General features: G+C 35.9%; 1 pseudogene; it reads left to right on the top strand.

The window, feature by feature from the left end:
• Positions 1-12,026: 12,026 nt before the first annotated feature.
• On the top strand, positions 12,027-13,168 carry LOC143686166 (fructose-2,6-bisphosphatase TIGAR pseudogene; annotated as a pseudogene).
• Positions 13,169-13,822: the final 654 nt, after the last annotated feature.

Genomic DNA, 13,822 nt, shown 5'->3' with positions numbered 1-13,822 from the left:
TCCACATAGGCAGAAGAAGGGATCCATGAACTTGAAGATAAGACAATTAAAGTCCTCCTGTCTGAGGAGCAGAATGTAGAAGAATGAAATTAAATGAACAGAACCTGAGGTATTTGCTTGACATTATCACATGTACCAGGATATGTTTCCTAGAAGTCCCAGAAGAAGAGAGAGAGAAAAGGTACACACATAAAAATTATATTTATATTTAGAAATAATGGTTGAAACTTCCCAAATGTGATGAAAGAGATGAATATACACATCTAAGATGCTCAATGAATTTCCAGCAGTTTAGAATATAAGAAGTCCATGCAAAGACACTTTGAAATCAAGTTTTCAAGTCCCAAAGACTAAAAGAACTATCCTAAAAACAGCAAGAGAAAAGTTACTTGGGGCATTCAAGGGAAGCTAGATTAAAATAACATACCACTTCCCATAAAAAGCCAGAGAACCTTGAAGACAGTGAAGTGATATATTTAAAGTACTTAAAAAAAGATTTTTTGAAGTTGAAAGAAAATGACAAAAGATAGTAACTTGAAACTGGATAAATCGATAAAGTACTCTACTAGAAGAAATACATGGATAAATATGAACATTATGGCAATTGTTTGTAATACTGTATTTTAGATTGAACATAATTTAAAACTCAAATGCATAAATATTATAGATTTAAGGTTTTGTATACAAACCATGGAAATAGAATTGGGGAAAAGAACAATGGAACTAGAGGAGAAAGGTTTAGAGAGGCCCAATTTCCTAAAAAAAATCTCAAAGTTCATGTAAGAGGGAATGAAAAGTGGTTTACAGGAGCAGAAAATAATGGAAGAAATGGGGGGGAAGGGTATAAGCCATGCCAAAGAAAATTAGTAAAAGGCAGAAGTTAGCCTTATGTTTTAGTGATTAGTTTAAATGTACATGAATTAAACATGCCAACCAAAAGCAGAGGTTGCTAAAATAGAAAATAATGACAAACCATTTACTGCCTAAAAGAGTTTGAACTTAAATTCAAAGACACAAAAAGATTGGAAGTGAAAGAATGGAAAACATATTCAGTACAAACAATAACTAAAAGTATGGATGGCTATACTACTAACATATGCAATGGACATTAAATGAAAAAAATTGTTAAAACTGATAAAAAAGGAAAATATATTGCTGTATCCAAAAAAATGATTTAGCATTTATAAGCATATATGTATTGATGAAAAATGCTCAAAAGATATGAAGCAACCATTGGCACACTTGAAGGGAAAAATATCTAGTTCTAATTAATCTTTGGATGTTTTAATATGTGACTTCTAATAATGGATAAAACATCTAGGCAGAATGTCAATGAGGAAATAGGGGACTTCACCTACTCTATAAACTAACAAGACCTAACAGACATATATACAACGCTTCACCTAAAAACAGCAGGATACAAAGTTGTTTCAAATGTGCATGGTTCATTCACCAGTATAGACCATATATTAGGTCACAAATTAAGACTCAATAACATTAAAATATTTAAATCATAAAAAGTATTTTTTTCTGAACACAATAGAATGAGACTTGCAATCAACAACAAACAGAAAATAACTGGAAAAAATACTTAGAAATAAAGAAACAAAAACAAAACATACCAGAAATTAAGGGAGGCAATGAGGGCATTGCTGACAAAGGAATTTAGTTATAAATGATTACTTTAAAAATAAAAATTTCCATAACTGAACTACATACATTGAAACTTTAGAAAAAGAAAAGCAACTAAACCACAAGTTTCCAAAACAAAGAAAATACATGAGATTAGAGTGGGAGTGAATGGACTAGAGATGGAAAAACAATATAGAAAATCAATGATACTGAATTTAGATCTTAGATAAGATGAAAATGGCAATATTTATTATACTGACAAAAAAAGAAAAATAATGGACAAAAGTGAAAGTGATCACATTATTACTGACCTTACAGTAATATATCAAATTAGACAATCTAGATGAAATGGATAAATTATTAGAAACATACACATCACTTTACTTAGAAGGTAGAAAAAATTCTCAAAGGAGATAGAAAAAAAAACCAAGGAGGGGAGTCTTTTATCTGAAAACTAAAAAACAATGAAGAGAGAAATTAAAAAATACACAAATAGACTGAAAGGTATTCTGAGTTCATGGGCTGGAAAATACAATTCTGTGAACATATCAATATTTCCAAAAGCACTTGGCAGTTCAACAAAATTCCTATCAATATTTGAACCATGTTGCAGAAATTGAAAAAAAAAACAATTCTTCAAATTTAATTGCAAGGGGGCCCTGAATATACAAATCAATATTAGAAAATAAGAATTAATGTGAAAGATGCACACCACTCAATTTTAAAAATTACTACATAGTCACAATTATCAAAACAGTGCTCTATTGGCATGAGGGTAGGCATATAGATAAATGAAATAGAATTGAGGTCTCATAAATATACCTTTATGTATATATCCAATTTATTTTCAACAAGTGTGAATTCTATGTTATGGGGAAAGAATTGTCACTTCAATGACTGATTTTTGGAAAAATTAATGAAGTTGGACCCTGTCCTAACTTGCTAGCTTTCAGCATGCAATATACAAGAAATGGAATGGCTTTTTAAAATAGGAAATGTAAGAAATTGCTAGTTTACACTTCTAAGGCCATGAAAACGTCTCAATTAAAGAAAGTGTATAAAATTGTCCAAATTAAGGCTCTAAGAAGAGATTACTTTCACTCAAGAATGGCCAATGAAATTCAGAGTTTCTCTGTTAACTGGAAGGGTGCATGGTGAGCACGGTGACATCTGCTCTCTTTATCTCTAAGATCCTTGTTTCATGAAGCTCCCTCATGGGCATTTTTCTTCTTCATCTCTTAACATCTCTGGCTGCATGGTATCTCAGCCTATGACTCTGCTGTCATTCTCCTGTGTTTCTCCAAAATGTTTCTTCTTTTAAAGAATTCCAGTAAACTAGTCATCAAGACCCATTTGAAATGGGTGGAGTCACATCTCCCTCTAATCCAAGGTTAATATTCACAATTAGATGAGTTACATCTCTGTGTAGATAATCTACTCAAGTTTCCAACCTATAGTATTGAATAGGGATTAAGAGAAATAGCTGCTTTCATGAAAGGGATCTGGATTAAAACATGGCTGTACTAGGGTACATAATACTTTTAAACTGGCACAGACCCCTACCTTCCTCCATTTAAAAAAACTCAAAATATGCTAAAATCTAATTATAAGAGCTAAATCACAAAACTCTTAAAAGTAAAGAGAAGAAAATATTTTACAGTGGATTCTAATATATGATACCAAAAGCCCAAACAAGAAAAAATAGATAAATTGAATTCCATTAAAATTAAAAATAATTTATGCATCAAAGGACATTAACAACAAAGTGAAAAAGCATCCTGCAGAATTTTAGCAAATAATTGATAAAGGATTCATATAAAAAGTATATATAAAGAAGTCTCACAACTGAGAAAACAACACAACAACCAAAAAAAACAAATATGCAAGAATTTGAACAGACCCATCTCCAAAGAAGATATACAGCAAATTAACATGTAGCACATAAAAAAAATTCTCAGCCTGATTAGCCAATAAGGAAATGCAAATCAAAACCACAATGAGATCCAACATTATAACCACAAAATTCTCTATAATTAAATTTTTTTTCCTGGAAACTTTTCCTAATGATGCAATATGTATTATGATTTTTTCTTTGCATTTTAATCATTGACATTTACCTTCACAATCATGGTAAGGTGAAATATTGAATAATTAAATGCATTTAAGTTTTTCATCTTTGATACAACTCCTCACCTGGTCATTCATTGTGAATTACTTGACAGTCATATTAAGCTCTATTATCAAATGCTATTTGACATATGTATGCAAGTTCTGCTTGTATTTTTAGGAGAGTTTAACTTTTTGGATACTTACATCATTGAGATTTTTTAGTTGTCATGAGACACAATTGTGAAAGAATCATAATAAAATATATATACCTTATGTTTTTCTCCATCAACTCAATTATTTTTTCTCTCCCACATATATCTTAAATAAGCATAAAAATTTCTTATGATATGCCATAAATAGTATCAAATTTTGATATTTTTCTTATTTATGACATGCAGTATAATGTTGTTCTACCAGTGCTCTGATGGATAATATAAGGCCTTTGAGTATTTGTTTGATTCTTACTGAGTGTTTTTTCCTCAGATCAGTGTTTGTTCTAAAAAAATATGTGTTAAAAAGCGTTTTTAATTTACACTTCCATTCCCTACTTAGTTTAGCAATAACTAATATAAACCCATTTTTTTCTGTTTGATCATTGAAAATATGCAACCTTGACATCATTACCATCTGGAAAGATATTTATCCTAAGAACCAGAACCCTCGTTGTTTGTGACCACCTTCATCTGATGTCTCTGAGTCTTAGGGATAGATGTGATGAAGGAGGTCACCCAGTGCAATTTGATGCTTGAGCAATTTTGCTTAATCTTTTTTTACTTTGAGCTTTTTAAGTAGTTTCAATAACAAAATTTAAACATTTGTTATATTTTTTAAATGAATGGAATATAACAACTGTCTAATCTTCTAGGGCTACTGTCACAGTGAATCAGAAATGGAGTGATTTCAAGCAAGAGTAAAATATGGCCTCACAGTTTTGGAATCTGTAAGCCTGAAAGCAAGGTTATGCTTCCCTTGGAGGAAGAATCTGTTCCATGAATTTTCTGTCTTCTGCTGATGGTTTTCCAGAAACCCATGGCACTCTTTGCCTCAGTTGTCACATGAGGTTCTAACTTCTGGCTGTCTCTGTTCAAGTTTCTTCTTCATTTAAGAATACCAGTAATATTGGATTAAGAGCTCATGCACTCCAATATGATCTTATTTAACTTCATTAATTTCATCTGACATGAGCCCATTTGTAGATAATACCACATCCTGAAGTACTGAAGAGTAGGACTTCAACATAACTTTTTGGGGAACATAATTCAATCCATCACAGAGAACAGGCTGGTTAACTGGAAACCCCCTACATGGTTGATGGGAATATAAAATGGTACAGCTACTGTGGAAAGCAACTTAGTGTCTTTCAAAAAGTTAAACACAGAATGAGCATATTACCATGGAATTCCACTCCTAAATATATGACCAAAGAAATTGGAAACAGGGAATTAAACAGAATGATTACACATATGATCATACCAGCTTTATTCACTATTAAGTATTAACTACTAAAACTATTTTCTTTTTTTTTTACATGGGCAGGCACTGGGAATCAAACCCAGGTTCTCTGGCATGGCAAGTGAGCATTCTTGCCTGCTGAGCCACCATGGCCCACCCAAAACTATTTTCTTGTCTGCTCTGAATTTACTGTCTGAAATGACCTCATCTTCCCTTGTTAGAAACATTAAAAACCTTGAATCTCCTTTGTTCAGAGAGACATAATTTTGGGCCATTATGCTATCTGTTCTCTTGCTACATGGGTAGTAATAAACTTTTCTCTGTTTGATACGCCAGTGTCTCAGGTATTGGTTATTGAGCATGTTGGGCAAAAGAATCCATGGATATTGTCTGGTATTAATTGGCAACTACAAAGGGAAAATGATCTAATCTCTGTGGCCCTGACAAGGCATAGAGGCCAGGTAACAGAGCTTTTTGCAGCTGCTGGACTTTATTTAGTCTAGAAGTTCAGTGATTGGGAGTTCTCTGCCCTGCCAGCACTCCAGCAACATCAAGTTTTGGTGCATTGAAAACCTTCAAAGAGAGAAACCATTTCCAGTTCCAGGTCCAGACGTCTGGATGGGTGAGTGGGTCATCAGGGTAAAGGTGGATCAGGAAGTAGATAAATGGTCTGAGTTCCCTTTGACCTAGGCCTGGGTCCAGCTTCCAGAATGATCCCTTTGCTGTTACCTCTACACCTTCTGATTTGGTTACCTTGCTGTACAGGGTTTGAGGTCCTGACCTGATCCAACAATTAATGGGTTTAATGAAGTTAAGTAGGCCTGTTTAAGTTTTAGCCAGCATAGTACCTAAATATTGGTTAATTGCTAAATTGGTGTGGTAGGCGTTTTGTGTCTAAGTGTCAGTTGATGCATTTGTTGTGATGTTTAAATAAAGCAAGTGTTGTTAATAGTATATGGTGGTGTTTGGCAACATTCATACTATCTGAGTGTTTTAGCTGGTTACTGACTATGGAAATCTTTTAAAATGGGAAATTCTAACTCTAATGGTGTTCCTGAATATAGCCCTCTGGGCTGCATCTTGAATAGCTGGAAAAATTTTAGCTATGAGTCTATGAAAAAGTGGAACTTAATTAACTTTTGTAACGAAGTCTGGCCACAATATAATTAAGAATCAGAAGACAGCTGGCCTGAGAATGGATCTACAGATAAGAGCATCATATTACAATTAGAACTGTCCTGCAAAAAGAAACAGAAATGGTACGATGATATATGTTCAATTCTTCCTTTGTCTCTCCTAGCAACTGATGTTAATGTGAAGATGTGATGTTGTACCCATAAATATTGATGAAGAAAAGAAAAACATTCTTCCTGATTCATACTGGAGGATTCGATAGAATTGTTATTAACTCCTTTATCATCTCTGTCTGCACCCTATAACAAAGGAACAAACAGATCAGGAAAAGAATAAAATCTCATACCCCTTCATCATCCTCTTTAATATCTCCCTCTACCAGAGAGAAATGATCCTGAAGGAGGAATGGTCTACGCCTTCCACACCTGGCAGGAAACCCAATTTGGTCAGGACTTCTCCTTAAAATCAACAGCAGAACCACTGCAAAAACTTCTACCCCTCTGGCAAGTGTGAGTTGGAGTATATGATCAGGGAGGACCAAGAGGATTTATTTGTGTATGTGCATATGTCAGATTTCAATAATTGAAAAAATAATACTCCACTCTATAGAGAGGACCCAAAGGAAATAGAGAAACTGCTTACTTCAATATTTGCATCCTATAACCCAAATTGCTTTGACATTCAGGCTTCATTAAATACCTTGATAACAGAAGAATGGAGAATGGTAATAGAAAAGGCAAAGCAGGAAGCTGATATAAAACAGGGAGAAAACCCTGGCAACCCAGGATATGCTGAGGCAAATTTAGTAAAACCTATAAGGGACCATGAATGGAATCCAAATGAAGTAGAAGGCTGAGCTAAATTAGAATACCATAAAGAGTACAGTATTGTTGGCTTGTGAAAAGGTGTCCCTAAAGCTATAAATTATCAGAAGATAAATGAAGTAAGACAAAGGCCAAAAGAGAATCCCTTGGCTTTTCTTGAAAGAATTTATACTACTTACTGGCAATACACAAACAGATCTAGAAAGTCAAGAAAATGTCATAAACCTAAATATGACTTTTATTACTCAGATCTTTCATCATGTAAGGATAGACAATGGAAAAGAATTTACTATCTCTAGGTTGGTTGAAATCTCTTTTAAAGTTTATAGCAACAGTGATAAAGTTAAAGATCAGTATTTTCAAAAACAAGCAGCACTGGAAGATCAATACCTTAGGAAGTAAATGGCACATCTTGGGACTCTAATGAACCAAGGAAAACCAGGATAAGATAATGGCAAGTAGGTAAGAGTCCTGGGTCCCTCTAAATTTCCCTTGAGAGTTGGGAGGGACTCCTAAGAAATTAGAAGCAAACCAATGCATATACTGCAGAAAAGGGGCACAGTGGAAGAGGGATTGCCCTAGCCACCCCAAAGGAAAAGCCCCTAGGGAAGCTGGACAGCCTGCATTACAGATACCCCAATGAAATGATGATGCAGCTGACAGTCACTTTGAATGAAGGGGGCCAAGGGCTCTATGAAGAAACATCACTTCTTTCAATCTCCCACCAAGACCTTTGGGTAACAGTACAGGTGAGAAAGCAATTAATTGATTTTCTTTTCTATACAAGAACCATTAACTCAGTGTTAAATAAAAAACCTAATGTGATTTCCAACCAATCTATTACTATAACTGGAGTATCTAGTAAGAACACGAATAAGCCATTTTTGTAGCATCTAGACTGTTTAATTGGTACTAAAAATTTAAAGCATAGTTTTTTTATATGTACCAGAATGTCCAGTTTCCTTGCTGGGAAGAGGCTTGCTAGCCAATTTAAATGCCCAGATAATATTTTCTCTGGTTTATGCCTCCAGGGCATGCCTGTGCACTACAGCCTACTTTCCTATTCACCAAAGGAGGAAATCTGACAAGGCCTATTCTAGAAGAAATCTTAAAAGCTAAGAAACCAGAAACATGGACTGATGAAAACATGGACAAGCAAAGACAGTAGAGCCATTTTGAGTGAAACTTCAGAAGCCAGGTACTGTGCATAAAATTAAACAGTATCCACATAAGCTAGAATCCAGAAAAGGCATTGCTCCACTTATAGAGAAATTTCTGAAATACCAACACTGTCAATCTCCATATAATACTCAAATATTGCCTGTGCAAAAGCCAAGCACCCTAAATGAGTATCATTTTATGAAGAATCTCTGGGCTATTAATCAAATTTTAGAAGCCATTCACCTTGTGGTGCCAAATCTGAGCACCTTACTCACTGCATTATCTGAGGATATCTGTTGGTTCACCATTTTAGATTTTAAAGACACCTTTTACTGCATACCCCTTAATTCAGAATCACAGGAATTTTTTACTTTTGAATGGAAGGACTCAGTCACTAAACTTAAGCAAGAATATTTTTGGACTGTCCTTCCACAAGAATTTAAAAATTCTCCCACAATATTTGGAAAAATGTTGGCTAGACATCTAAAACATTTACTCTTACATGAACGAGTGTTATTACAGTATGTAGATGACATATTAATAGCAATCTGTACTAAAGATACATCAGACAAAAACACTATACAAACTCTAAATTTTTAGTGGACTGGGGTTCTAAGGCCTCGAAGAAGGCTTAAATTTCACAAGAATCTGTGAAATATTTGGGTTTTGAGTTATTGAGAGAACAGAGAAATCTATTGCCAGTTTGAAGAAAGGCTTTAGCCCAAGTGGCAGAGACACTTACTAAAAAGACAGCTTTGGGAATTCCTAGGGATGGCAGGCTTTTGTAGGATTTGGATACCTAATTTTGGGCTCATAGCAAAGCCTTTAGATAAAGCCCTCACCAGATCTGAGGAAGAAACTTTACAATGGACCACTGAGTGTAACAATGCTTTCCAGAAAATAAAAAGACAAGTGTCAGTACTTGTGCCAGTACTAGGCCTTCCAGAACCAAGTACCCTTTCATACATGAAAGCTAAGGAATTGAATTAGGAGTGCTCATTCAGAATCCAGGAAATATCAATCACCCTGTGGCCTATTTTTCTAAACAATTATGTAATACTGCTCCAGGATGGCCAGTTTTCCTAAGCACTGTGGCAGCCACCTGTGATTTTCTCAAAGATACCAAAAAATTTATGTTAGGACAACATAGCACTGTGCACACTCCACACTATGTGCTGTTGTTCTGATAACAGAAATGTGGATATTGGCTCACCATTGGACAGTTAGGTAAATACCAAGCCATTCTCTTAGATAATCCTAACATCACTCTAAAAATTTATTCTAGTTTAAATGAAGTGACTTTACTTCTGAGTAGGGAGGAGAACCTGAGTATAACCTGAGCATAATTGATGAAGTCTATTCCAGCTCCCCAGACTTGGTTGATCAACCTTTAGAGCAACCAGACATTTAAATGTACACTGATGGGAGCAGTTTCATGAAGAGAGGACTTCAAAGAGCCTGTTATGCTGTGGTAACTCTACAAATGGTAATGGAAAGTGGGGCCCTTCCCCAAGTACATCCACACAATGGGCAGAGCTTATTGCACTCACCAGAGTGCTACATCTAGGAAAGGGACAACAGATAAATATACATATACAGACTCTAAATACGCTTTTTTTTTACATAGGCAGGCACCAGGAATCTCTAAATACACTCTTAATATAGCTCATGCTTGTGAAGCTATCTGGAAAGAAAGAGGACTCTGAACATCAAAGAAGAAAGAAATTAAGCATATAGACATGATTTTAGCATTATTAGAAGCAGTGGTGCTGCCTAAAGAAGTGGCCGTAATGTATTGTTACAGTCATCAGAAAGGAGAAATGAACTATGTACAAAGAAATTAAATAGCAGATTTGGAAACAAGACCAGTGGCCAAATTTAAATCTCCATCCTCATCATTGGTACTTCCTCTGGTACCAGATGTAAAATGAAAAAACTTTCCTCAGTATTCAGCTCTCAATTTTAGAGGTAAACAATGGGGTTTTACCCTAGAATAAATATGTACTAGTTCTCTGTCAAACATTCCATACAAGAAACTGGAGGAAGGATGGATTTATAATAAAGATGGAATAATTCTTATTCCTGAACACTTAATGGAGAGAGTTCTTACTTATTTACATCAAAGCACTCATTATGGAAGAGATGCCATGTACAAATGGCTAAAAAATTATACTGTGGGCCTAAGAAGCAAAGAACCATTCAGAAAATAACACAAACCCATTTAATTTGTGCTAGAAATACCCCAAGCCTGGGCCTCCACCCCCTATAAGAGGGGTGCAAGCCAGGGGCACAACTCCAGGTGAGGATTGGTAAGTAGATTTGACTGTTATGCCAAGGACCACTGGAAATCACTGGTCCCTCTTTGTTTTTGTAGGTACATTTACAGGATGGGTAGAGGCTTTTCCATGCAGGACAGAGTGAGCTTCAGAAGTAACTAAGACACTTCTGAAGGAAATAATCCCACAATTTGGACTTCCATTTTCAATTCAAAGTGATAATGGCAGTGCTTTTATATCAGAAGTTTCACAAGAATTATCAGGAGCCCTAAACATACATTGGAAATTACATGCATCTTGAAGACCACAATCTACTGGGAAAGTGGAAAGAATGAATCATACCCTGAAAAGAATGGTGGCAAAATTTTGCCAAGAAACTAATCTCTCATGGGACAAGGTATTACTGGTGGTACTGATGCTGGTAAGAGTAGTGCCCAGAAGCAGGCTCCATTTGATCCTGTTTGAGATGGTATATGGTAGACCATTCCTCAAAGATACTGGTGTGTATACTTTGATGGAACAAGTCCAAGTGTTAGAAACTAAGAAATGCATTCAGTCCCTATGGGTCACATTAGAAGCAATTCATTGCTATGTCTCAAGTCAATTCTCTTTTCCTACAGATGTTCCCTTACATCAGTTTAAACCTGTGGAACCAATTCTTTTAAAAGAGCAGGAAATATCAACATTGAACAGACCAGTTGGAACCAAAATGAGAAAGGCCTATGAAATCTTATTAACAACTCACTTCTCTGTCAAGTTGATTGTAGTGAAACCATGGGTGCACCATAGTAGAATAAAAATAGCACCCTCCAACCAGCTTCTCTCTCCTAGACTCCTTCACAGAACCAGGATTGAAAAACAGGTGGCTGAAAATCCTGAAGAAGAAGAAGAAACTGACCAATTTCTGGAAGGCAGATATCAATGCAAACCTCTAGAACATTGAAAATTTATCTTCAGGATAATAGCTAAGAAATAAATATTAGCACAATTCTTTTATCTGAATATCATTAAAGCTGTATAATGCTGTGTGTTATCCAAGGTGAAAATATGCCTAATAATGTATATTTTTGGCACATTCCCATTTTATATCTATGCTGAAGTATAACCCACAGGGATGATATATTACCAGGCTCTAATGCTTTCTTTCAGTAAGCATATTCTTATGCAGCTTCTATGAATCAGTCTGATTGCTAGGTGTGTGGCCAATTACCTACATCAAGTGTTTCCAGTTTACCCTGGTGGATATCACCCCTCCAGAGATCTGACTGGAAGGAAATAAAAAAATTAATTAAAAGCAGACAAGAACCATGGGGAACTCTAAAAATCAGGCATATAACTAATGTTGATCCAAAAAGGTAGTTAGTCAATTTAGAAACCCCAGAACTTTGAGTTTCTTTTTCTCATAACAATACGGTGTAGGAGAGGGGGTTGGCGGAAGTCGGGTGGGCGAGGCGAGCCCGCAGAGCAGAGAGGAGGGGTGGCGTGGTACACCGGCGCGGGACGCCGACCTGTGGTCCTTGCTCTACCTCCCTCGGACACCAGGAAGATGACACGCTTCGCGCTGACTTTTATCCGGCATGGAGAAACAAGATTTAACAAGGAGAAAATAATTCAAGGACAAGGAATAGATGAGCCTCTTTCAGAAACTGGATTTAAACAAGCAGCTGCCGTTGGGATATATCTCAAAAACGTCAAGTTTACTCATGCTTTCTCCAGCGATCTCACAAGGACGAAGCAGACCATGCACGGGATTTTGGAGAAAGCAAGTTTTGCAGTAACCTGACAGTAAAGTATGATTCGAGACTTCGAGAAAGGAAATATGGGGCTGCAGAAGGCAAGGCACTGGCTGAGCTAAGAGCATTGGCAAAGGTAGCGGGGATGGAATGCCCTACCTGCACACCACCCGGAGGAGAGACACTGGACCAGGTGAGGATGCGTGGAAAAGACTTTTTTGAATATCTTTCTCAACTGATCCTGAAAGAAGCAAGTCAGAAAGAACAGTTCTCACAAGGCGTACCATGCAACTCTCTGAAAACTTCTTTAGCAGAAATATTTCCTTTAGCAAAAAACCTTGGATCCAAATTTAATTCAAATGGCAGTACTCCAGGATTAGCAGCCAGTGTCTTAGTTGTGAGTCATGGAGCTTATACGAGAAGCCTATTTGATTATTTTCTGACTGACCTTAAGTGTTCCTTACCAGCAACTGTGAGCAAATCTGAGATTGTATCAATCAGTCCCAATACGGGAGTTAGTCTCTTTATCATAAACTTGGAGGAAGGAAAAGAAGTTAAACCAGCAATTCAGTGTGTTTGTATGAACCTAAAGGAACATCTGAATGGAGTGACTGAAACCCACCAAGCTTAAACCTACATCAGTGTCTAACAGTTTGGAGCCTCTGAGGGAGGGAGTGCCTTTAGCTTTATTTATTTCCATTCTCTGCTACTGCTGCTTTGCAAACAGTTAAAAATCTTTCTATTGTACAGCAGGTTATAAAGTTCGAATGCAATCATAGCCATATAAAACAAACACTAATGGGAAACCATTTAGAAAGGACTTATTTGTTTGAGTACAGTTGACATTTTCCAGAATAATTTTTTTACCCAGCTCAGTTCCATCTTTTCTTTTTTTCCCAACTAGGATGAAGGAACTCAGTGTTGTAAGATGGGGGATTAATAACCTTGTTACTGTGTTTCTTTCCTTTTTTGTCATGTTGATATTTTTCTTTACTGTCTGAAAATCTAGCCTATTTTATTGTCTCTTTGTAAGATACTGTAATGCTTTTCACTATCTCAACCAGCATTTGGGAGAAGGAACGGTTTATTTGTAATTCCCACTGCATATTTATAGTAACAATATGGTATTTTAAAAAAGTGCTGTCCTTTAAATGAAAATTTATCATTGTCATAAGTTTATGTAAAGTAAAATGACACTACAGTTTTTTGGTTTTTTTTGTATAGGGAGCAACTGCTGGAATTATTTGTACCAGATCTGGAATGTGGATGAGTGGAGATTATGATTTGAGGATGCTCTGGGGTGGAACCGAAGTTAAGGCATTATTTGATTTTAAAAAATTAAAGAAGGAGTCTAAGAGGAAGTTAAAAGAGCATCTCTTCTAAATGATCAGTCTAAATTCATTTATTTTGCAGAAGGCAAGGCAGTGGAAGCCAAGAAAGCAAAAAAGAAAAAAAAAAGAAGTATAAGAGAGTAGAGGTGAAATATCTGCTTGCCTCTTAT

Source organism: Tamandua tetradactyla, chromosome 6, assembly GCF_023851605.1.
Source record: "Tamandua tetradactyla isolate mTamTet1 chromosome 6, mTamTet1.pri, whole genome shotgun sequence".
Classification (NCBI taxonomy): Eukaryota; Metazoa; Chordata; class Mammalia; order Pilosa; family Myrmecophagidae; genus Tamandua; species Tamandua tetradactyla.
The sequence above is the reverse complement of the archived record's forward strand: the minus strand, read 5'-3'. Positions and strand labels throughout refer to the sequence as shown.